Source organism: Panthera onca, chromosome A2 (genome assembly GCF_046562875.1).
Source record: "Panthera onca isolate mPanOnc1 chromosome A2, mPanOnc1 haplotype 2, whole genome shotgun sequence".
Lineage (NCBI taxonomy): Eukaryota > Metazoa > Chordata > Mammalia > Carnivora > Felidae > Panthera > Panthera onca.
In genome coordinates this window covers 10,063,193-10,086,891 of record NC_138340.1, presented here as the reverse complement: position 1 = coordinate 10,086,891, position 23,699 = coordinate 10,063,193, and the positions used below count along the sequence as shown (strand labels likewise).

Here is a 23,699-nt window from a genome sequence, read left to right as displayed (position 1 = left end):
TTCTGCGCATATGGGCAGCCTCCTCCCTCTGCTTTGCTTCTTAGGCTCCTGACAACCTCCCCTGTGGCCCGGCTGCCCTGCCCAGGGGTTGGCATGGGGAAGCCCCACCGTGCCCCAACTCAAGGCCTCCAAAGTGGACACGGAAGAGCCCCCCCCCCCCTTTTCCTTAGCAGGGACCAATGTTTCTGGAGAGGCATCTCACAGGTCCCAGAGAGGGGAAACTGAGGCAGAAGAGAGCCCGGAACACAGTGACCTCCTTATTCCTCAAGGGTCCCACCCTTGGCCCCAAACCACCTCCAGTCCCTCCTCTTCCTTGCCTGCTCCCCCATCCTCCACTGACAACCAGGATGAGAGTTTCAAGGCCCCCCCCCCCCATTCCAACCTTCCTGCTTCACCATAGGGGAGCTCCCAAAAGCCTGAAAATATCTTTAAATTAGGAAAAAGAGCTAAGCCGCCAGGGTCCTTTGGTCTATTAAAGGAGGAGCAGAGGCCACCGGCGCCCCCACCCCCTTTACTCTGGTTTTGCATTTGATGCTCTGACAGCGGGTCCAGCTGGAACAATGACGGGGCCTGCCCAGCCGGCCCCAGCTGCTTCCTTTTCAGTGGCCCTGTGCCCCCTGCCAGGTGTGCCAAAATTAGGATGGCTCCCTTCTCGGGCCCTTTTCATCCCCCCAGGGCTGCTGGGGCCTCCGAGAGGCTAATGAAGTCCCTGTGGCTGCCTTCCCTTTAAGCAGAGCTGGCCTGGGGGAAGCCGAGGCAGGGCTGTGCCTGGAAATCTGTCCTCGAAGAACTGCCCCCAGGAACGTATTCAGGTGCCAGCTCCGTCAGGTTCTTCACGCTGTACCCTCCCTTCCCCCCTCCCTGCTCCTCCAATCGCTTCAAGGCCTGGTGACCTCCACCTCCTCCAGGCAGCCCTCAAGCCTCCTGGCATTTGCTCGGGCACTGTTTCTCTTGTGGGTGGGCAATGGAGTCCGGGCTACCTGGGGTCCGATCCTGGCCCCACCTCTTTCTGGCCGTGTGTCCCTCAGGGCAGCTCAGTTGACCGTTCAGAGCCTCAATTTGCCCATCCGTCAAACGAGGATAATAATTACATGTCTACTCCTCAGAAGGAACTTCCTTGGCCGCCTAGCCCTCCTCACCTGTATCATCACCTCCTGACATTACTTACCCGAGCACAGGCTCTAGAACCTAGGTTCAAATCCCGGCTCTAGAGTTAACTGGCTGGGTGACGTTGGGCATGTTGCTTAACTTCTCTGAGTCTCAGTTCCCTCATTGGGATGAATACGTGACTTAGTGAACAGAAAGCCCGCACAACAGCGCCTGGCCTACCCTAGGTGTTATTCCAGAACTAATATTATTTGTATTATTTCTGGCCACCCCTCTCCCTCCTCCCCTCCCCGAGGGCTAAGTCTTCAAGGGACCGTGTTCAGTTCCTTCACTGTTGTATCCTCAGTGCCCAAATGGCCTGGCACACAGTAGATGTTCAATAAATATTTGATGCGTGAGTAAATAAATGAGGTTCTCCTGGGCCTGTCTGAGCCTCCATTTTCTCAGCTGTAAAATGGGATGCTGATAGCATATGCCTCGCAGATGCTGACGATTCCGTGAGATAAATGCTGCTGTTCCCAATGTTTAGAAATAATTCCAACTGAGCCCATAGGTCGAAGGCACTCGGTGTACCTGATCGAGACCTAGAGGCAGGGATGATTGTGGGAGACACATTTTCTTGCCTCCAACACTCACGCTTGAATTCTTTCATCGCAAACCGCGCCTGCTCGTTGAGCGGCCGCGTGAGCTACTCTGAACTTGCCTCCCAGCCTGCCTTGCTTCTGGAAGCGGCCAAGTGGCACCCCTTCTGGCCAGTGGGGCCCAAGCAGAAGTCTGTCAGCTGGGGGTTCAGAGAAAGGTAGGCACGTTATTATCTGAGCTTTGGTCGTTTCATCTGTAAAGCGGGGATAGAACAGCAGCTCACTGTGGTGAGGGTCTCATAAGGGACCCAGAGGGATACGTAGGTGACCCGAGGAATTGGTTGGTGGTGGCCCCAATACCATCTAGCTGCTGGCCTCCGACCACAGCAGGTGCCAACTGCAGATTGCTGAGCGAAAAGCCAGTTTTCTGCTTAAGCCGTGGCAGCTAGGTATTTGGATAACTTGCAGCCCAGTGCACCCCCAAATGATGATATTGAATTTCTCTGGGTCTCTAAAAACACTCAGGGCAGCGTAGCTGTTCACCGATTTGATTTTATTTACTTTTATTATTTATTTTTTAAAAACGTTTATTTGTTCTTGAGAGGGAGCGCGAGCAGGGGATGGAAAGGGGGGGGGGCAGAGAATCTGAAGCAGGTTCCAGGCTCCCCCCCGACGTGTGGCTCGAACCCACAAACCGTGAGTTCCTGACCTGGGCTGAAGTCAGACGCTCAACCAACTGAGCCACCCAGGTGCCCCTGATTTTATTTAATTTTTTAATTTTTTTAATGTTTATTTATTTATTTATTTATTTATTGAATGTTTTTATTTATTTTTGAGACAGAGAGAGACAGAGCGTGAACGGGGGAGGGTCAGAGAGAGAGGGAGACACAGAATCCGAAACAGGCTCCAGGCTCTGAGCTGTGAGCACAGAACCCGACGCGGGGCTCGAACCCACGGACCGTGAGATCGTGACCTGAGCCGAAGTCGGACGCTCAACCGACTGAGCCACCCAGGCGCCCCAATGTTTATTTATTTTTGAGAGAGAGAGAGAGAGCGCGCATGAGTCGGGGAGGGGCAGAGAGAGCGAGGGAGACACAGAATCCGAAGCAGGCTCTGGGCTCCAGGCTCCAAGCTGTCAGCACAGAGCCCGATGCGGGGCTCGAACCCATGAACCATGAGATCATGACCTGAGCTGAAATCAGAAGCTTAACTGACTGAGCCACTCAGGTGCCCCCTGGTTTTATTTTAATTTTTTAAGGTTAGTGTATAGATTGAGGCTCGGGCACTGACACGTGAAAAAGCGGAGGAGTGAATGCATTTAACCGGGCCCCTGTGCAGCCCAGAAAGAGGTGACGAGAGCCTGTCTATAAGGAAGGGAGAACGTTATGGGTGCACTGTGTCCCCTCCAAAAGATATATTGAAGTCCAGACCCCCAATACCTCACAATGTGACCTTGTTTGGAAAGGGGGTTGTTGCAGATATATTTAGTTAAGATGGGGTCAGACCGGAGTAGGGTGGGGTCTTCATCTAGTAAGACTGGGTTATAAATTTATTCTACAAAACGAGACACAGACACATGTCTGGGGAGGGAGAATGCCACGTGAAGACGGAGGCAGAGACTGCAGGGATGTGTCTACAAGCCAAGGAACACCGAGGCTGGCTGGCAGCCACCAAAAGCCAGAAGAGGCAAGGAAGGATCCTCCTCTAGAACCTTCTGAGAGATTGTGGCCCCTCTGATGGATTTCAGACCTCTGGCCTCCAGGACTCTGAGACAAGACCTGTCTGTTGTTTGCAGCCCCCCAGTTTGTGGACTTGTGTGATGGCAGCCACAGGAAACTTACAGGAGGCTTGAAAGGCAGCAGGAGACGCGATACATTTGTCTCCCTTGAGTTTCCAGCTACATGACCTGAAGCAAATCACTGGCCCGCTCCTGGCCTTTGTGTGCTTTAGCGCCCTCTGCAGGCGCAGGGCACTAACACAGACAAGGAGGGTCCTCCACCCATGGGGGAGGCACCACCTCCAGGGTCCGGAAACCTTTCCAGCTGTCCGGAATCTCCCCCCAGGATTAATGCATCTCAGGTGCTCAGCGCGCATTGAGGTGGCTGGGGTCATTACTGTGGATTTCAGGTTATTGATGCCCTTGGCTCCCCGGCTAGGCTGGGACTTCCCTGAGGGCAGGGGAGGGCCCTTTCGTGGTGCAAGACCAACTACCTTCTGGACAAAGCCTAGGGGTGTAAATTGGCTTAGGTTTCTGGGCACTTGGCAATGCCCCTCTGGATGAAAGCAAGAGAATTAACACGTGGGACATAAAAGCTAAATCTCCGTAAAGACCTCCGTGCTGGTGTTAAAACTGCCTAGGTCCAAGGGCGCCTGGGTGGCTCTGTCGGTTAAGCGTCCGACTTCGGCTCAGGTCATGATCTCGCGGTTGGTTTGAGCCCCACGTCAGGCTCTGAGCTGTCAGCACAGAGCCTGGAGCCTCCTTCGGAGTCTGTGTCTCCTTCTCTCTCTGCCCCTCCCCCACTGTCTCTCAAAAAACGAATAAATGTAATTAATCAATTAAATAAAAAGAGAGGGGTCTAGTTCATTCTTTTGCATGTAAATATCCAAGTTCCCCAGCCATTTATTGAAGAGACTGTCTTTTCTGTACAGAATATTCTTGGCTCGCGGGGCACCTGGGTGGCTCGGTCGGTTAAGTGTCTGACTTCAGCTCAGGTCATGATCTCACAGTTCTGTGAGTTCTAGCCCCACGTGGGCTCTGTGCTGACAGCTCAGAGCCTGGAGCCTCCTTCGGAGTCTGTGTCTCCCTCCCTCTCTGCCCCTCCCCCACTTGCACTCTGTCTCTCTCAAAAATAAATAAATGTTTAAACAAATTAAAAAAATATATTCTTGGCTCCCTTGTCAAATATTAGTTGGCCAGATATGCGTGGGCTTGTTTCTGGTCTCCTAATTCTCTTTCATTGGTCTATGTGTCTCGTTTTTGTTTTTTTGTTTTTGTTTTTGTTCTGTGGGGTTTTTTTTTTTTTTTTATGCCAGGACCTTACTGTTTTGATTGTTACTGCTTTGTAATATGGTTTGAAATCAGGAAGTGTAATGCCTCCAGTTTTTTCCTTCTTTCTCAGGATTGCCCTGGCTCATTTCAAGGATTAAATGACATGATGCCTGTCAGGTACTTAGAAGTCATGGTATACAGTAAGTGCTTAATGAATGCATGGGCAGTCTGCATTTGCTGAGTGTGTACATGGGAGAGGTGAGGCCAGGGAGCTGCCTCCCATGGCCTGAAGATCAGTGCTGGTGGCCTAACAGCCCCCCTCGTACATGAGTCCCTTCCTTTTTTTTTTTTTAATGTTTATTTATTTATTTTGAGGGGGGAGGGGCAGAGAGAGAGAGACACGGAGAGGGAGAATCCCAACCAGGCTACTTGCTGTCAGCACAGAGCCCCCATGTGGGGCTTGATCTCATGAACCGTGAAATCACGAGCTGAGCCAAGATCGAGAGTTGCATGCTTAGGGGCGCCTGGGTGGCCCACTCAGTAAAGCGTCTGACTTCATGATCAGGTCATGATCTCGTGGTTTGTGAGTTCGAGCCCACATCGGGCTCTGCGCTGACAGCTCGGAGCCTGGAGCCTGCTTCGGATTCTGTGTCTCCCTCTCTCTCTCTCTCTCTCTCTCTCTCTGCCCCTCCCCTGCTCACACTCTGTCTGTCTCTCTCTCTCAAATATAAATAAACATTAAAAAAATAAAAAAAGAGTTGCACACTTAACCAACTGAGCCACCCAGGTGCCCCATGAGTCCCTTCCTTATGCAGGTGCCAGAAGGGAAAGGGGCTGGCCGGAAGGTAGGGGAGTGATCCAGTCTAGCCTGACTTGACACCTGAATTCAGTTCATCATTACTGAGCACTGCTGAGTGCCAGCATCCGATTTGTGATTTGAAAGCCCTCCCTGACTGTGGAGAACCAGCTGGATGGAGATTGGTGGTGAGGGGTGCGTCCCTTGCTTTAATGAACACGCAAGGCGAGGGTGGCTTGACATGACCTGGTGGCTGTGCAGGTGGGGGAAGGAATCTGGATTCAGGATAGGTTGGGAGTTGAAGTTGACAGGGATCGTTAATGGACTGGATGGGACGGGTGAGAGAGAGATGAGCATCTAGCGGAAGTGAATAGTTTACCCGTCACTGCTTATGTGTCCTTCCCACATCCCTGTGGCACTCAGCATCTCTAGTTACTCATCACCATATCACAAGTTACCCCAAATATCCTAGTGGGCTTGAAACAATCCACATTTATTCCTTCCCAGTTTCTGTGCGTCAGGAATCCAGGTCTGGCCTTAGCGGGGCGTCTCTGGCTCAGGGTGTCTCACAGAGCTGCAACCAAGATGGTGGCCAGGGCCGTGGTCTCATCTGAAGGCTCCATTGGGGAAGATCTGCTGCCGGGCTCACTAGCTGCTGGCAGGATTCAGTCCCTCACTGGCTGTTGGTCAGAGGCCACCTCCAGTTCCTTGCCACGTGGACCTCTTCACGGGGCAGCTCAGCTCACAACACGGCCCTGGCTTCCAGTGGAAGCCACAGTCTTTTTGTAACTTGATCTCAGAAGTGACATCCTATCACCTTTGCCACGTTCTGTTGGTTAGAAGACAGTCATGGCGGCCCATCCACACCCAAGGAGAAGGGATCACACAGGAGTGGGGGTCACTGGAGGCTGTTTCGAGGCTGCTACCTCACCATACACATCGGTCCAATGGCTTCCTGTCGCCAGCACCTGTAACTCTTTGCCCGGTGGCTCTCTCTGGCTACAGAGGCAGCTTAGGCTTGCCTGGAGGCAGCCAAAAGTTCTGGAGGATCCATCCCCCCTGCTAGCGTACCTCACCCGGTGAAGGCTGGTTGTTGGCGGAGAAACAACCCAGCTCCCTCACCCCTCACGTGAAGGAATTCTGGGGCGTGTGTCCCATTGGTGTCCACAGGGATGAAGCCCAAGATACCCCGGTATGACCTGTCCATGAACACACTCTTTAATGGGTGCCCTCCCTTCTCCCTTCCCTGTCTCGTCTCCCCTCTCCCCTATCAGTGCTTCCTGCCATCGCTGCCCAGGTAGACCAGTTGTTTATCAAGGTGTCGCTTCTGGAGATCCCCACTGTGTTCATTTCCCAGGCCTGCTGTAATGAGTCACCACGAGCTTGGTGGCTTAAAAAAGAACAGAGGCGTATTGTCTCACAGTTCTGGAGGCCAAAGTCCAAACCAAGATGTTAGCAGGGCTGTGCTTCCTCTGAAGGCCCCAGGGCAGGATTCTTGCTTTCTTCTTTCCTGGCTTCTGGGAGCTACATTCCTTGGCATTCTTTGGCTTGTGGCCACATGGGTCCAGTGGCCACCTCTGCGTTCTGCGTGTGTTCTCTGCTCGTCTTACAAAGACACTTGCCAGGGCACCTGAGTGGTCAGTCGGTTGAGCATCTGACTCTTGATTTCGGCTCAGGCCATGATCCCAGGGGCGTGGGATCGAGCCCCACACTGGGCTCCGCACTGACTGTGGGGCCCGCTTGAGATTCTCTCTCTCTCCCTCTGCCCCTTTCCCCCCTTCTTGTGCTGTCTCTCAAATAAAAATAAATAAATAAAAAAGAAAGACACTTGTCATTGGATTCAGGGCCCACCCTAGATCTGGTATGGTATCATGTCACGTCATGTTGGCAAATGACATCTGCGAGGACCCTATTTCCAAGTGAGGTCTCAGATGTTTGACTAGGGAGTCCCTCCACTTGAGTGGCCTTTTCTCCTGCAACTGGCCCATCTGTCCTCCAAGCTTCAGCTTGAGGGTCCCTTCTGCAGTTCGGGGTGGGGAGGGGGAGGGCCAGGGAGCCTCAGTTATACCAAGATCCTGTTATCCATTCCTGTCTTACCCGATACTCCCTTGTGAATCGTTTTCATAATTGTATTGTATAGTTTTGCATAGTTGTTGTTGTTGTTTTTAATGTTGCTCTCCCCCCTTCTAGAATGGAGCCTGGGAAGGGTGGGACCTGGGAAACCCCTGTGTCCCTTCCTACTGAATTCAGGTATGGTACATAGTAGGTGCTCAATAAATACGCCCAGGAAGTTTCCCGACAAATTCCTTTGTCTAGGTGAGGGGGATGCATTGGGCCTCAGACCAGCATCACCCAACCAGAAAGGTCACTCGGTGTCTCAGCAGGATGTTCTAGAATCTTCCTGCAGGCGCACACGCGCGCGTGCACACACACAGAGAATGAGCGCCGCCCCCCCCCCCCCCCCCCCCGTCCCCAATTTCTCGACGGAATTTTTTTTTTTTTTTTTTTTCCTGGAGCAGAAAATGAACCATTATTAAAACAACACGGCTACTGGCGGGAAAACCCATTTGCAGCGATTTATATGGGCGTCCCCGCGGCTGCTGAGGGGAGACGGGAAGACAAGCGCGGGGTTTAAGCGCTGAGTGAAGAATCGTGTTCCATCAGAGAGAGAACAGATGGGTGTTTTTTCTCCCCTCTCTCCCCCTGCTCGGGCGCCGAGTTAGAAATCCATGTCAGCCGTGGGTTTGTTCCCGGTGGTGCGATGGGGGTGACTGGGGAGAAGGAGGCCGGGCCAGGCTGCTGGGCCCCAGGGCGGGGGGGGGGGAGGGGCGGAGGCACCCCCTGTCCCCCCGCCCCCCTGCCTGCGGCCCTCTCTGGCTCCTGGACCTGCGGGCGCCTATGATGAGCCCCTTCCTTCCACGTTTACGTGTTCCTAGCACCACCTGGGATTTTCCTCTCCCTTTATTTCCTCCCTCATCCAAGGCAGGGCCATACCCTGTCCCTTCATCCGCGGCGTGGGACACACGGCAGTTGCTCAGGTATCTGCAGACGTGGGCTGACTCTCCGTTAGCAGGTGCATCATACCCTGACCTTATTTCTGCATCCGCCGAACTGGAAGCACCCACCGGAAGGGGGCTCTTACATTTATTTCGCTCCTTTATCCACCCCGCAAGAGAAATCCGGATCCACAGCCAGCTTTGGGGTGGTGGGGAGAAGAGAGGAACACGACTGAGTCATTTTGCTGTTTAAAAGCCATCGGTGGCTTCTCTCCTTCCAAGTTGAAGCCTGTTAGCTTGGCTCCAGTGGCCCTTCCTAGTTCAGGCCCAAAGTACCGGTTCAGTTTCATCCCCCCAACGCCCGGCCCCTGCCCCCTCCCCAGGCACCTCTGCGTCAAACCCATCAGTCGGTGTGTGTGGGCCCCATCTCACCCAGAATGCTTTGCGCAGCCGCCTCTCTGAACATCCTGATTCTTGCACCCGGATGCCTTGCTCCCTGAGTGTCCACGCCCTGACCCCCACCCCCACCCCCGGGGGGGGGGGGAGGGGGGCGTTGACACCCAGAGTGCAATCCGGCCCACCCGTGTGATTTGCTGAACCTGTGCAGGGTTTTAAAAAATTTGAATGAGTTGCCAGCTTTTAAATATCAGGCAACTGTTGGATAAAAATCTGGATTCGTGGCTTTCCACGGGAAGATGGGAGATGCGGGCTCCGGGAAGCTGAGGTCACGTTCCCAGCTGGGGGTGGCACTCAGCAAGGGTGGCCCTGAGGGGAGGGCACAGGTCCGCTGGCTCTGGTGGACCCAGACTTGCCCGGGTTGGAGTCACTCAACCTTCCTGTTCTGGAATCTTCCGCGTAGCAATACTCCTCGCTTCTCCCTCCGGCCTGGTGTCCCAGGAGACCGGGCTTTGTGAACTTCACCAACGGGCTCCCGGGTCCTTTGGCTTGTGCTGGGTTCAGCCATTGAGGACCCCTGAGGTGGGGGACAGGGGAGTGGGGGTATTTGTTCCCCAGTTCAACCTCTCACCCTGTGGCCTCTGTGGGCCAGCGTCGTCTTTGTCATAGGTTACAGGCTCTCACCGTCCACATAGCCTGTCATGTCTCAAGGTTCTAACAACTCCCTTGCCTCACCTCTCAGGGCTCCTTAATTTTGTAAGCCCAAGGTGCGGTATCGTTCCTATATCTCGCCCTACTTTGTAAGTTTGTTCCTTCAATGACTGTGCTTAAATTCCCCAATTTGAATGTATCGCATGTTCCCTGCCAGGGCCGACTGATAACAGCCCCTGTGCCTCAGTTAACCCACCCGGTAAATGGGAATAATGATAACACCTGCCTCGAGAGTTGATGTGAGGGTTAGATGAGTTAATGTTGTATAAGGAAAGGGCTTAGCAAGTGTTGATAAATATTAATAGTTTTTAATGTTTATTAACTTTTTTTCCTTTTATTTCAATTTTTTAAAAAATTTACATCCAAATTAGCATACAGTGCAACAATGAATTCAGGAGTAGATTCCTTAGTGCCCCTTCCCCATTTAGCCCCTCCCCCCTCCCACAACCCCTCCCGTAACCCTCAGTTTGTTCTCCATATTTATGAGTCTCTTCTGTTTTGTCCCCCTCCCTGTTTTTATATTCTTTTTGTTTCCCTTCCCTAAATTTTTTTTTAATGTTTATTTATTTTTGAGAGAGATACAGAGCAGGAGCAGGGGAGGGGCAGAGAGAGGGAGACGCAGAATCCAAAGCAGTCTCCAGGCTTCTGAGCTGTCAGCACAGAGCCCGACGCGGGGCTCGAACTCATGGACCGCGAGATCATGACCTGAGCCGAAGTCGGACGCCTAACCGACTGAGCCACCCTGGTGCCCCATAATGTTTGTTTATTTTTGAGAGAGAGAGAGAAAGAGAATGCAGAGAGGGAGGGGGACAGAGAATCCAAAGCAGGCTCTGTGCCATCAGCACAAGGCCCGATGTGGGGATTGAGCCCACGAACCGTGAGATCGTGACCTGAGCCGAAGTCAGACACCCAACTGACCGAGCCACCGAGGCGCCCCAATATTAACAACTATTATTCTTCACCACAGTCCCTATCACTCCGTTTTGTCTCCCCAACACAGAAGCTGAGGGTTACCTATGCCATTGCTGACACGGCTGGTCTTGACTTGGCCGGGTGGCGTGTTTACATTACCTGCTGTCCCCTTTAGGTTGTGGCTCAGCTCTGTGCCATCACCTCTGCTGTAAGGAGTTCCCAGGCCCCCCTCCACCCCACTGCATAACCATCCCCGACACTCTTCTCCATTACCGGTGACCCCAGCATACTGGAATGATCGATTCATGTGTCTGCCCTCCCCACGGCACTGTAAGGCCCTACAGAGGCTTCAGGTCTCTGGGATTGAAGACCAGGGCCTGTGTTAGCTGCCCAAGGTGGCTCTAACAAAGTACCACAGATGGGGCTGCTTAAAACAGGAATCGATTGTCTCAGTTCTGGAGCCCGGAAGCTGCACTCCCCCCTTCGGCTCTAGACGGAAGACCCTTCCACGGCCTTCCCAGCTTCTGGTGGTTCTTGGCTTGTGACCTCCACGTGGCCTTCTCTGTGTCCTCTCCCCTTCTCTTCTCAGGACACCTGTCATTGGATTCAGGGCCCACCCTGATCCAGGAGGATCTCATTGAAAGATCCTTAGCTTAATTACATCTACAAAGACCCTTTTTCCAAATAAGGTCACGTTCACAGGTTCCGGGTGGAGGTATCTTGTGGGGCCCACCATTTGGTGCAGTCCAGGTTCCACAGCTTTCTGGAGTCCTGGCTTGCTTTCTTTTCTGTTCACTTACTCGATTTTTTTTTGAAGCCAGTGAATAACCAGACCCTTGCCCCCTGGCCCCCAGTGGGGAATGAAGAGGGGTCATTTTCTTGGCAGGAGGGGAGGCATAGGCCCAAATGTCATCCGATGGCATGGCTCTCTGTCTCCGGCACAGGCCGAGCCCTCGGGAAATCTGCTTCTCTGTGGGCTGCCGAAGAGCTGGGGTGAGCCCCCCACCTTCCTCCCCGCCCCCCCCCCCCCGCCCTCCCCTCCCGAGCTTGCAGAGAACACCCAGCAAGCACCACGGCGCATTCCTTTGGCGTGGGGCTGGGCTGAGTGGTTGTCATTTCTCCTTCTCATGTCAGAACTGTGTGTTCCCTTCAACAGTCTATGTGCTGGCCTCTGACCTGCCGCCCGTTTCTTTCCAGGCCTGACAGGTTGGGTTAAGAGGGAGCGCTCCCCTGAGCTGAGGCAGACTTCTTCGCCTCCAAGCCGCTTAAGCTCTCCCTCCCCAAGAATGCCCACAGCTCCTGCTCTGACTTTCTTCGGACAGACGGCGATGCCTCATTTTCCCTGCCTCTCTTCCCTCTGATGCAAAACGGCCAGCTGGCCCAGGGCCGGGTCTTTTGCAGCCTGTGTGAGTTAAACATTTTTTTTTTTTCCTTATAATTTCTTTTTAAGGTATGATTCACCCAACATAAGAGTAACCATTTTAAAGTGTACAACTCAATGCATTTACGTATATTCAGGTGTTGTGCAACCATCACCAGTATCTAGATCCAGAACATTCTCATCGCCCCAAAAGAAATCTTGTACCCATGATCAGTCACTCTCCATTCCTCCTCCTCCAGCCCTGGTCAACCACTGATCTAATTTCTGTCTCTATGAATTTGCCTATTCTGGGCATTTCTCATAAATGGAGTCATACAATCTGTGGCCTTTTGTGTCTGGCTTCTTTCACTCAGCCTAATGTTTTCAAGGGTCATTCATGTTATAGGGCTAACTCTTTTATTGTGAAGCACATGCTTCTTAAGAATATAGCTCAAGAATACAGAATTTAAAAAATACATTTCTTCCTTGTCACCACCACCTAGCTCAAGATACAGAATATGCCAGCCTCTCAGAGGCTCCCTAAAGGCCACTTTCCAGTGAATGGCCCTGCCCCAAAGTATCCCTTTCCCAGTGGTCCTCACCTGAAGGGGACTGTACCCCAACACACAAGGGACACATGTCACAACTGGGGATATGCTACTGGCATCTAGTGGGGAGAGACCAGGAACGCTTCTCAGCATCCTCCAATGTGCAGAACAGGTCTCCCACGACAAAGAATCATCCAGGCCCAGACGTCAGTGGTCTACAGATAGCAAGCCTTGGGGTCCTGACTCCACAGATTACTTCTGCCTGTGCTTGAAGGTCATAGAAAGGGATCATGCAGTGCATTCTAATTGTCTTGTACTTTTTCTCAGCATTATGTCTTGAGATTCATCATGCACAAGGCTCTCCATGTATCCGTACTTTGTTCTTTTTCATCACTGTATCATATTCCATTGTGTGTGTGTGTGTGTGTGTGTGTGTGTGTGTGTGTACACACACAATTCTTTTCCATTTGCCAATGGATGGCCACTTGGCTGGTGTCCAGAGGTATCCAGGGTCTGGCGATGATGGATGTGTCTTTTGGTGGGAATAAGTGTCTGTTCCCACTGGGAATAAACCCAGGAACGGAAATGCTGGGTTGGAACAATTTCACCTTAGCAGATGAGTCCCTGATAGTTAAAGCTCAGGGAATCTTGGGCGGGGTGGGGGGGGGGTGGCGCCTGGGTGGCTCAGGCGGTTAAGTATCTGACTCTGCGTTTCGGCTCAGGTCCTGATCTCACAGTTCATGAGACTGAGCCCTGCGTTGGGCTCCACACTGAGTACACAGAGCCTGCTTGGGATTCTCTCTCTCCCTCCCTCTCTCTCTCTCTCTGCCCCTCTCCCACTTGTGCGTGCTCTTTCTCTCTGTCTCTCCCTCAAAATAAATTAAACTTTTTTTAAAAAAAATCTTAAAGCTCAGGGAATTTTACACAAAAATCCTGACTTCTGGCTTCTCTTGAAATATCTCTGCTGGCAACTGCGAGCCTGACTTTGCACGGGGTAGCACTCAGCTGGAGTTACGTAGTACGAAGAGGCTGCTGGCTTAAAAGGGGGGGGGGAGCATGTGTCTCCAGCCCACCCTCCCTCCTCGCTGCCTCACACCTGCTTTATTTCGATGCTTCTGTTCCCTGGTCGGCATTTGGCTTCGTGGCACCTGTCCTGGACCCATGCAAGGGCAGGAATCTCTTTCTACCTTCCCGTGGCCATGGCCTTGACCTTCATGGGCCCCTCCCCTCCCCTCTCAACACCCTTCCCCATTCCTCTCCATCTCACAGAGCCTTGTGGTCTCTTTAGACCTGGCAGACATTTGCCAGGTTACCTCAGGCCCTGTGTCTCCCTGTTGCCCAACTGCAGCCTGGAACCTGCTGGCATTTTTCTTGGCAACATCCTGAGGACCTCTTCTCCGCCTAGATCACCAGAGGGACCAGGGCCTTCTATTTTTCAGCCGGTGGGTTCCTGCTGTCTGATTACGGGTCATTTCCCCCAGCCCGGCCTTCGCTGAGCCCTCTGGCTGGGGAGGGCCTCCCAGGGGTCCTCTTGCACGGTCCCTACCTGTCTTCCAAGGCTCACATTTGCAGTGACACGTCCTTGCCTGCTCCCAGCCAACTGCGCCTGCGTGTCTCATTCATTGCCATTGGCCCACCACCCAGCTCCACCACAGTGAATAGTGGCCCTGGAGCACAGGCCATAAAGGAGAGAGAGGGAGAGCCCTCTTGCCAGGTGGAATAAACCGCTTACCTGGCTAATACCTTCTGCAGAAGCAAGCTGGGCTCCTAAGATGAGCTGACAGGCACAGTTCATCCTCAGAAGGTCTTTCCCCATGGCTGGTCCAAGGGGTCAGGGTCTGAGATGTCTTTCCCGCCGCCCCTCCCCCCCAGTCCATCCCAGTCAAGGCTGGCGAAGCGCAGGACCCCTTCCCTGGGGTCCTTGACTTCCCACGCACCAGCCCACCACCCCCCCCATCCCAGCCAACCCCAAACACCGTCCAGATGTCCCCCAGTCAAGTCCCCGAGGCAATGCCTTCACCTCTAGGACTCCCCCTGCCTCCTCACCTGTCTTCCTTCCCCCAGTTTTGCTCTGTGCCCTCGGCGGTTTCCTCCCAACTCCGTGCTCCGCCAGACCCCTCAGCGCGCCCCCCCCAGCTCACCCCCCCCCCCCCACCAAGCACTCTGCTGACTCCTGCTCCCTAATCTCACACCCTCGACCTCCCCTGGGCTTTCTCTCTCCTTCCACCTCAGCAGCCCCACACGCTCAGATCGCTCCCTCTGTCCCCACTTTGTCCCCTCACCCTCCAGCTCCTCCGCCGGCTCTGCGCTCTTCCCCCTCCTCCCCCGGCCCCGCGGCCGCGCCTCCCGCACACCTAGGGGGGAAGGGGCGGGGCCTCCTCACCTGGCGGCCGCAGAGCAGCGGGGCAGCGGCCCCTAGCGGCCGGGGAGGGAAGCGCAGCTGTGCCCCCCCTCTTCCAGCCCCCCCAACTGGTACCTAACTGGGAACCAACCACCATTCCTGTCTGCCCGCCGCTCAGGCTGCACCCCGTCTGCTTCCTGGACTCTTCCTTTTTCGGGAGTGAGGAGGGTTGGGGTGTTAACAGTTTTCAATGGTGTGTCATGAGGTGACCTTTCATCAGTCCCGATGCGGGGTGCAAAGGTTAAGGGGTTCTATTGGCTCAGCGTCTAGGATATGCCTCAGATCCGACCACTTTGCCTTCGCACCCTGTTCCAGGCCTCTGTGGGCTCTCACCTGGACCGATGGCGGCAGCCACCTCCCCAGTCTCCGGGCTCCTTCTCATATCCGCCCCTACGATCCTGTTTTAACTGAGAGAAAATCCACATAACATAAAATTAACCGCTAACCATTTAAAAAACGAACAATTCAGTGGCATTTAGTACATTTACAGCGTTGTGCGACCACCACCTCAATCTAATTCCAGGTATTTCCATCACCCCAAAAGGAAACTGGTACCCATTAGCAGTCAGTCCACCTCCCAGCTCCCCCCAGCCCCTGGCAACCATTAATCTGCTTTCTGTCTTTACAGATTTAGCTGTTCTGGATACTTCATATAAATTGAATCATACGATAGCTGCTCTTTGGTGTCTGGCTTCTTTAACTCAGCATAGTGTTTTCAAGATTCATCCACATTGTAGCATGTGTCAAGACTTCATTCCTGTTTGTGGCTGAATAGTATTCCTTTGCGTGGATATACAGCATTTTGTCTGTTCACTCATTGATGGACATTTGGGTTGTTTCCACCTTCCAGCTTTTGTGAATAATGCTTCTGTGAATATTGGTGCATTAGTATCTATTTGACTATCTGCTTTCAATTCTTTTAGGTATACACTTCGGAGTGGAGTTGCTGGGCCATATGGTAATTCTGTGTTGTATTTACTGAGGAACGACCTGTATTGTCTGCTAAACATTTAAATATGAAGATGCCATCCGCCTGCTCGTAGCCCTCCTTCGGCTCGCTTGTCTCTGAGAATCCAATCCAGACCCTCCTCGTGGCTTTTGAGACTGTGCCTAGTGGTCTCACCATGCTGGCCCTTGAGCTCTTCAAATAGTCCTGCTTATTCAAACCACAGGGCCTTTGCACTTGCTGTTTGTTCTTCTTGGGTCACACACGATGGGCTCCTCAGGTTTCAGGTCTCAGCTCAACTGTCTCCTCCTCAGAGAGCCCCACCCCATCTGCCCCATCACCTCCCCACCTCACCCCCATCTTTCCCCCTCATTCACTCCATCCAGACACATAGGCTCTCTCATGGGTCCTTCGACCACCTGGCATGTTTCTGCCTCAGGACCTTTGCACAGGCTGCTCCCCCTGCCTGGAACACCCTTCCTCCATGACTCCTCCTCATCAGGTCTTTATCCAAATACCACCTTCTCAGAGAAGGCTCCTTTGACTTCCTCCATCTAAAACTGAAGCCACCACCACGCCCTCTGTTTTCTTTCCTTAATCTTTTTCACAGCACTTATCAGCATCTGACATCCTATATCTTGTCTGATTTCTCACCTGATGTCAGCCCCAAGAACAGAGAGTCTCTTCTGCCTTGTTCATTGCTGTGTCCCCAGCACCTGGCACAGTGCCTGGCACACAATAGATGCTCAATAGATATTTGTTGACTGGCTGAATACCTCCTCAGCAAAGACAGAGGCTGGAGTTCATCTCCGTCCCCAGTCTATCCTCCTGACCCAATTCTGACACCTCTTTACCTTGCTTTTCACTTGAGTGAGGGGGTAGCATGGGATGGGGTTAAAACATTGCCCCAAGTGGGATACAGGGAGCCTCCAGGAGGGCCAGGGGCACACAGAGCCCCACCTGCTCACCCCTCAAGGCTCAGACACAGCTGCCATCCACTTCCCCAACACCCCGCTCACTTTCCAGGGCTAATTCCATCATGCCCCCTGTGTCTGTCTTACCTGCTAGAACCAGAATGCCCCAGAGGGCTTCAAGTCATGTTCTTGGGGCACCAGGGCCTCCTCAACGCCAACCCCCTTGCCCACACTAAGGGCACATAAGGGGTGCTCCGTGTTTGAGGAGTAAATGGCAGGAGTGAATATATGAACCGAGTGATAATGTGACCTGCAGGACTGTGCATCCCGCACTGAATGGGCTCTAAGAAAAGTCCAGCTGGGGGCGTCTGGTGAACGGTGGAGGTCTGGGCGTAGCTCAGTTCCTCCTGAGTCCTGAATGTGTTTCCTACCCATCCACCGACTGCCCCCCACCATCCACCCCACCCCCCCACCCCGCGCTCCGGTTACAAGCTTCGGCCTGGCACACAGGACTTAAGCTGGCACTGAGGACCTAAGGAGCCCGGGGCAGGACACCGGGACACAGGGGAGGGTGGAGGGGGGCAGAACCCAGACAGGGGGGTCAGGGGCAGTGGATGCCACGCATGGAGGGCACAGGCGGGGACAGAGGGCACGGCTGAGTGGAGCCATGTCTGAAGCCGGGATGCCCGAGGTGCTAAGGCGCACGACATGCAGGGTCCCCAGGTGGGAGGATCAGAACGTGAGGTGCCCCGGGCGCGGGACATCCTGGGTGTGGAGGGTTTGGGGTATAGGGTGCACAGAACGTGAGGTACCCGGGGCGAGGGGCACGCTGGGCATGGGAGGACCGCGGCGCACGGTAGGATGCCCGAAGCGAGAGTCACCCCGGGAGTGGAGAGTCGCCGCGCGCTGCGCGGGTACCAACCCGCACGGTGCAGGGCACGCGGCGCCCCGGCAAGACCGCGCGCTCGCGCCGACGCGTTGGTTCCCGGAGCCGGGCAGTTCTCGCAGACTCCACTGCGGCTGCGCAGCCGAGGGGTTGGGGGGCGGGGGTGTTGGGGGTGGTGATGGGAGGGAGTCAGGGCTCTTTCGCGCCCCCAGTCTCTCCCCAGCCTTTGCTTCCCGAGCCCCTCGCCAGCGAGATCAGGAGCCCGGGATGGAATGGCGGCTGGCTAACCGATCCTGGCTGAGAGCAAGGGGATTAGCAGAGAGCGGAGGGGCTGGGAGGGGGTCCCTGGCCGGGATTTTTCCGAACCGAGCCGGGAGTCCCTTCAAGCCTGCGACCCCTTGATTTTCCACAAGTAAAAACTACCCCTTCTGGCAGTCCCTGGAGAATGCAAGTTGGCACCCCCTCACCTCCTAGACAAGCTCTTAGATTCCTAGGGTTGCTCTGCTGGGGGGAGGCGAGTGGGCTGCTCGTTGCTGGAGGGTGGGGGGTGGGAGGAGGCTCGGAGCCAGAGGGCTCTGGAGGTGTCTGCCCAGCTTCCTCTGAGCTATACGTTATAGAAAGCGGGCACTGCCCCCCACTCCCCAGCACCCCCAAAGCCTTCCATGGGTCCTTATCAAGTGCTGTTGCTATATCTCAAAGTGGGAAACTGGGATGTGGGGAGGTGAGGCACCCCCTCCCATTCCCCGCCCCCGCACCCCCCCCCCCCATAGACCCGCAGAATCCTTTCCACATCCACCAACCTCTGCTACGTTCACATTTGTTCTTAGACCCAGTTGTTGGACCTAGCTACTCAGATTCGAGGCCTGAGCTCTACAGTCATGGAGTCCTGGGAGTGAAAGGGGAACAAAGGTGGCTCACCTACCCTCCCCCCGCTGGAAGTTTGGGGGCCTGATTTGCCCCAGGTTTTGGACTACGAAAATCCCTGCCTAGTCCTGAAATTGAAGCTCTCCGTTAAAGGGGGTGGAGGGCAGCAGGTCGCCAAGGAGTTTGCCCCTGGTCACCCAGCAGGCCTGGAAGTCTGGTGTCTCTGTCTTTCCCTATGTTCAGCTATCTGGATATGCTTCTTGGAAGGGTTTCTTAGAGGCCAGGTTAATTTGCTTGCAGATGTTCAGTTTAGGCTTTCTTGTTCAGAGTTTCCATCCAAGGCTGCCCCAAGTTTTGTGTATTTACCACCCAGACCCTCCCGCTGCGACTTCCACCCTATTCATCACCCATTCTCCAGGGCCAAGCTTGGGTGGCGATGCATTCTCTTCCCTGGAGACAGAAACAGGAGTCGGCCCTCCTCCCCTTCCTCAGCCCTTTCCCTTCCTCTATAATCCAGGTCCAGATTTATCTGCCCGACATCTCCCCCACACCCCACTATGTGCCCCTTCTGGACCCACCAAGATTCATCCAGGACTTTGGACTTTGCATAAGCTGGCTACTTTACTGTTTAGGCCTCGCTTTTGGATGGACTCCCTTCCCAGAGGATCCAAGCCAGGGATTTGCTCCTCCCCATTCCGAAGTCTTAGAGTTGCACCCATCTTTCATAAAACAGAGCCAGCAGCCAGGCTTCTAGGTCCAGTCTCCTGAGATCCTAACCCAATCTTACGTCTCAGGACCTTCCAGTAGCCCTCACCCCTCCGATTTCCCCCCAGCCCCCACCTGGCACTGTGTTCTCTATTCTGCTGAAGTGCTTATTTTTGGCCTGGGGCCCGGTTTTATAGCCCCCACTGTGGGTCTTGGCAGGGACAGTCTGGTTCCGGGGATCCAAGCCAGGTTGGACAGCCTTCCCCACCCTGGAGAGGGGGTGCGGGGCTCCCTCTGCAGCTTCGGCCTGAAACCTGCCCTTCACCTCACTCGGCCAGATGCCTAGGAACCCTCTGGTTCCTTGCCCTACTTCTTCAAGTCCACCAGCTGCAGTGTAGTGGCTGGACTGTGAAATTCCGAACCGGGTTTTTGCTCTTGCCGAGAACCTAAAATTCCATTTTTTCTCTCTCCTCCCCCCCCCCAACCCCCCTCCCCAAGCGAGACGTTCGAGGCGTTTATAGATACAACCTCCACCTAACGCTCCCCTCCCGGGTCCTGCTGTCCCCTCAGCTCCAAGCCCTTGTCCAGTTGTCCAGGATCTTCTCCTGGGGTCTTGTCCTGTCCCGCTAATTCCAGTCCAGGCTTTGCGTCCCTCCCTCGTCTTTTATTGTAGGTCTGGTCTCCCAGGGTAGCAGCCTCCTCAATGCATTCCCTTCTCGTCGCCCCTGGATCCTGAAGCCGCTTTTACCAGCCTGCTTCGTTGCAGCCAGCGCTCCGGATCCCTCCGTGCTAGAGTCCAGCCCTCCTTTTGCCCCTCCCCCTTGCACGTCTCCGCCAGAAAGATTGGGGCAGCCCATTCGGCCTCAGCCGCTAAGCAGCCCCTCCAGGAGCCCCCTGCGAGCCCAGGTCTGGGGAGTCTAGGCCAGGTCTTGCTTGTTCCCACTGCATTAGGCATGACGCATTACTCCGTCTCCCGAGGATGAATCCGGCCCCAAATTTGCGTGCCCCGGGTGCATTTGGCACTGTCGCAGCTACTCCCCCCCCCGCCCATCTCTGTCTAATCCAATCCGGGTTTTGCATACCCCTTCCAGAGCTCCTCCATTTCTCCCTTCGCCTTTCCTTTACTTAACTGCCGCGAAATCCTCTCCGGGTCTTCCTTGCGCCCGCCTCCCTTCCCCCACTCCCCGTTCCGACGCAGCCACCCAGCACGTCGCCTTCCCTCTTTTCGCATTTCCAGAGGGGCTGTAGGAGGCGCAGGAAAGGAAAATCCAGCCCGGGTTTTCTGGTCGGCCCCCGGTGCGCTCGGACTCCTTGCGGCGGCCGATCCCTGGCGGCAGCTCCGGGCCGGGTTTTGCGCGCGCCCGCCGCACCCCTCCCGGAGCGGGTGCGTCGGGGAGAGGGGCGAGCAGGCGGCTTGTCATTGCTGGTGCCCGGCGCCGGCTCGGTCCGCGCGTCCTGCGGTGCCCACGGGCCCGGCCCGGCGCCCCCCCCCCTCCGGCCGCCCCGGGGGCGCGACGCCGCCGCGCCCGCCTCCAGCCGCGCCCCCCCAGCTCCGCGCCGCCCGCCCCCAACCCGAGCCCCCCGCGGCCACTGCGGGGAGCCCGAGCCGTCGGCGCGGGAGCTGTTGGCGCTGCGGCGCCTCCGCCCCGCCGTCTGCCGAGGAGGCCCCGGCGGATGGGGCCGAGCGGGCCCCGGAGCGGCGCCGCCGGGCGGCGGGGGGCTGCAGGGGCGCCCCGGCTGGCCCGTTAACCCCTCGGCCGCCGCCGCCGCCGCCGCCGCCGTCGTCGGAGGGGGCTGGGAAGTCGCCTGGGCGCACACGTGCCGCCTCCGTCGGGGCCGCGGAGCTGCGGGGGAGATGCGGGCCGCTGTCGGCGCCGCCTCGGGGGGCTCCGCCTCGCCCCAGCCCCCGGAGCTCTGACGCCGCCCCCGCCCCGCCGCCTCCGCCGCCTCCCTCTCCGGGAGGGGTGCAGACCCGCTCGCCCCCAGCCCCGAGCCTCTGCCGCCGCGAGGGGGCCGCCTTTGGAGCTGTATAATCCGTTTTTTTTTTTTTTTTAATTTTTTTTTTTTTTTTTTTTTTTTTTTTTTTTTTAATTTTGGTTAGTGGCGGCGGTGCTGGGCCGGGGGAAGGAGGGGACACGGAGGCCGCCCTCGCCCCGCCACCCCTCACCCTTTTCCCCCCCGCCCCGGTTCCGGGAGATGTGCCGGGCGGGGGGCCGGGGTTCGCGGAGCCGCAGGAGAGACGCGCAGGGCCGACCCCGGAGCGGCGCTGGACAGGTGAGTGTCTGCGGGTCCAGGGCGAGGGGGACGCCGCACCTGGGCCAGGTGTGCGGGCCGAGGCGGGTGGGGGGAGGACGGGAGCCGAGGCCTGTCCGGGCCGCGAAGGGGGAGGGGATGCTGGAGCCGCGACTCTCTGCACCTGAGCCGGAGGGGAGTCGGGGGCGGCCTGCACTTCGTATCCACCGGCTTGGGGGTCAAGAGGGGCGGCCCCCACGGAGCGCCGGGGACGCTGGGGTGAGGATGGGCGGCCGCGGGGTGCCCGGCGGGGGGAGGGGACCGCGAGTGTGCCCGCGCGTGGCTGCGTGTGCCCGCGCGCGCTCCAGCCTTTGTGGGGAAGCGGCGCGGCGGTGCCTGCGTGTCCCCGGTGCGTGTGCGCGCGGGTGCTTGGCGCCCTGTTTGTGTAGGTGTCTGGGTGTGAGCGGAGAGGGTGCGTGTGCGCGCCGCGCGCGGGCCCCGGCCCCCGGAGGAGCAGTGTCGAGGGCTGGCACCGCAGGATGCTGGGCTGGGGATTGTTTTTCTCCGGGAGGCAGAGACGCGGTGGATGGGGAGGGGTCCGTCTGGGTGTCCCGCCGGCCGCAGCGCGGGGGGCACCGCTGTCAGGAGGTGGGCAGCTCGGCTGCGTCTTCTCGCTCCCGCTCTCGCTGGCACCCGGTTAAGCCTGGGAAGCTGTTGGGTTTGATCCACCCGGATTCGGGCTCTGAGGGCGAGAGCCCTCCCTCTCCCCCAGGTGTTCATTGGGTTGAGCTATGGGGATTCAACTGTCATCCTCCCATCGGAGGGTCCCGGGACGGGAGTCCGGACCAGAAGAGGGTGGAGAGTGCTGTGGGTGCTCGGCCTCGGCCAGAAAAATGCCTCTGCAGGCATCGCTTCAGTGAACCCCCAGCACCCCTACGAAGACAGCACTCTGCTTGCACAGCCCCCACGCACGGCCCTGTTCCTACTCTTCCAGTCTAGGTCAGCACCCAGCCCCATCCCTGCCCAGCCCCTCACTGTACCTTCCTGGCCCCTAACCACTGCCCCCCATGACCCTCCCCAGCGGTGGCAGCTGCGTGGGTGTCCAGCCGTCCCAGGCTTGAGGCAGGGCCCCCTTTCCTCCTGGCTCCTGCAGGACCCAGGGCCTGGGTTAGTCTGCCCACATCGAAACATGTGGTGTGCCTGGGGGAGCAGGGGGAGGGGTTCAAGATGGCTGCCAAGATGGCTGGTCGCCTCTCCGCCTCTCTCTCTCTGTTTCTCTTTCTCTCTCTCCCTTTTCTGCTTGCTCTGTTCCCTTAGCTGCTACAGGAGTCATCGCAGAGAAGGGGTCGGACAGTGTGGGGACAGGTGTGGGGGACTCCTAAGGATGATGTCTGCTCTAGGCCTGTTGACCTCAATGCTGTTTGCTTCTTGGGGAGAGGCTGTTGGTCTCTGTTCTTCTTTCCAGCACCCCAGGGGCCGGCATGAGCTTGTAACCTGACCCCAGACCCCATCCGTTCAGCCCAGCTCACAGCTGGGGGCTCCCTGCCCTCCACCTGCTCTTCTAGGCCTGGCACCTGAATTATCATCGGGATGGTGTGGTGCCCCACGGAGGGTCCCCATCTGTCATCCTCTCCGTCTGCCCCATGGCCAGGGGCTCAGGACTCCCAGTGGGGCTGGGTCAGGCCCCAGCTGTGGGGGCAGGTGACTTCTCTTTCCTCCCCACTCCCCACCCACTAATGCCAAATTTATTACTTAAAAGTAGGATGAAAACAGGGAGAATAAGAGAAGGAATACAACCTTCATTATCATATCGAGAAAATTATCCGTGATTTTCCTAACTAGCAATTTGCCTGCCATGCCGTTCAGAACTGACTTGCCCATTAATTACAGAGATGAAAAATCATCTGGAAAGCGGAAAAGGGAACTAATTCGATCCCTGGCTGGCGGCAGTGGCACCCATGCAACGAGCCACATACATGTACGCTCACATGTGAGCACCGGCCCTCCTACTGTGACGGCCACCTTCCCTCCTCTCCCTTGGTGACCTCCCGCAGGGGCTTAGCCCGCCCCATGCTCGTGGTCCCTGCCCTCCAGTGCCTCACTAGGCCATCCCTCTACAGGACGCCCACCCCAACCCCCCACTCTTGGGGAGCTAGCTTAAGGCATGATCACCCCTGCTAATGCCTGCCTTTGGGCTTGGAAGCTACCCAGGGTTAGGGAGGGCGGGGAGATGGGGCCGGCGTACCTGGGCCATGGTGCCTGTAGGGAAGGGGTGGAAGGGAGACTCATGAAGCCCTGTGTCTATTCCCAGCGTGCCCTGGGGAACCTAGGAGGACCCCCACCAGGTGTGTAGGG

The 23,699-nt window shown here is 56.2% G+C and overlaps 1 protein-coding gene across 4 annotated transcripts in view; it reads left to right on the top strand.

Moving 5' to 3' along the window:
• The first annotated feature begins 21,200 nt into the window (after positions 1–21,200).
• Positions 21,201–23,699, top strand: part of ADGRL1 (adhesion G protein-coupled receptor L1) — a 44,792-nt gene continuing 42,293 nt past the window's right edge. For all 4 annotated transcript variants that reach the window (XM_060633536.3, XM_060633535.3, XM_078443292.2 and 1 more), the window contains exon 1: positions 21,201–21,386. The gene's annotated coding sequence lies outside the window, so the exon portion shown is untranslated. The remainder of the gene's footprint in view (positions 21,387–23,699) is intronic.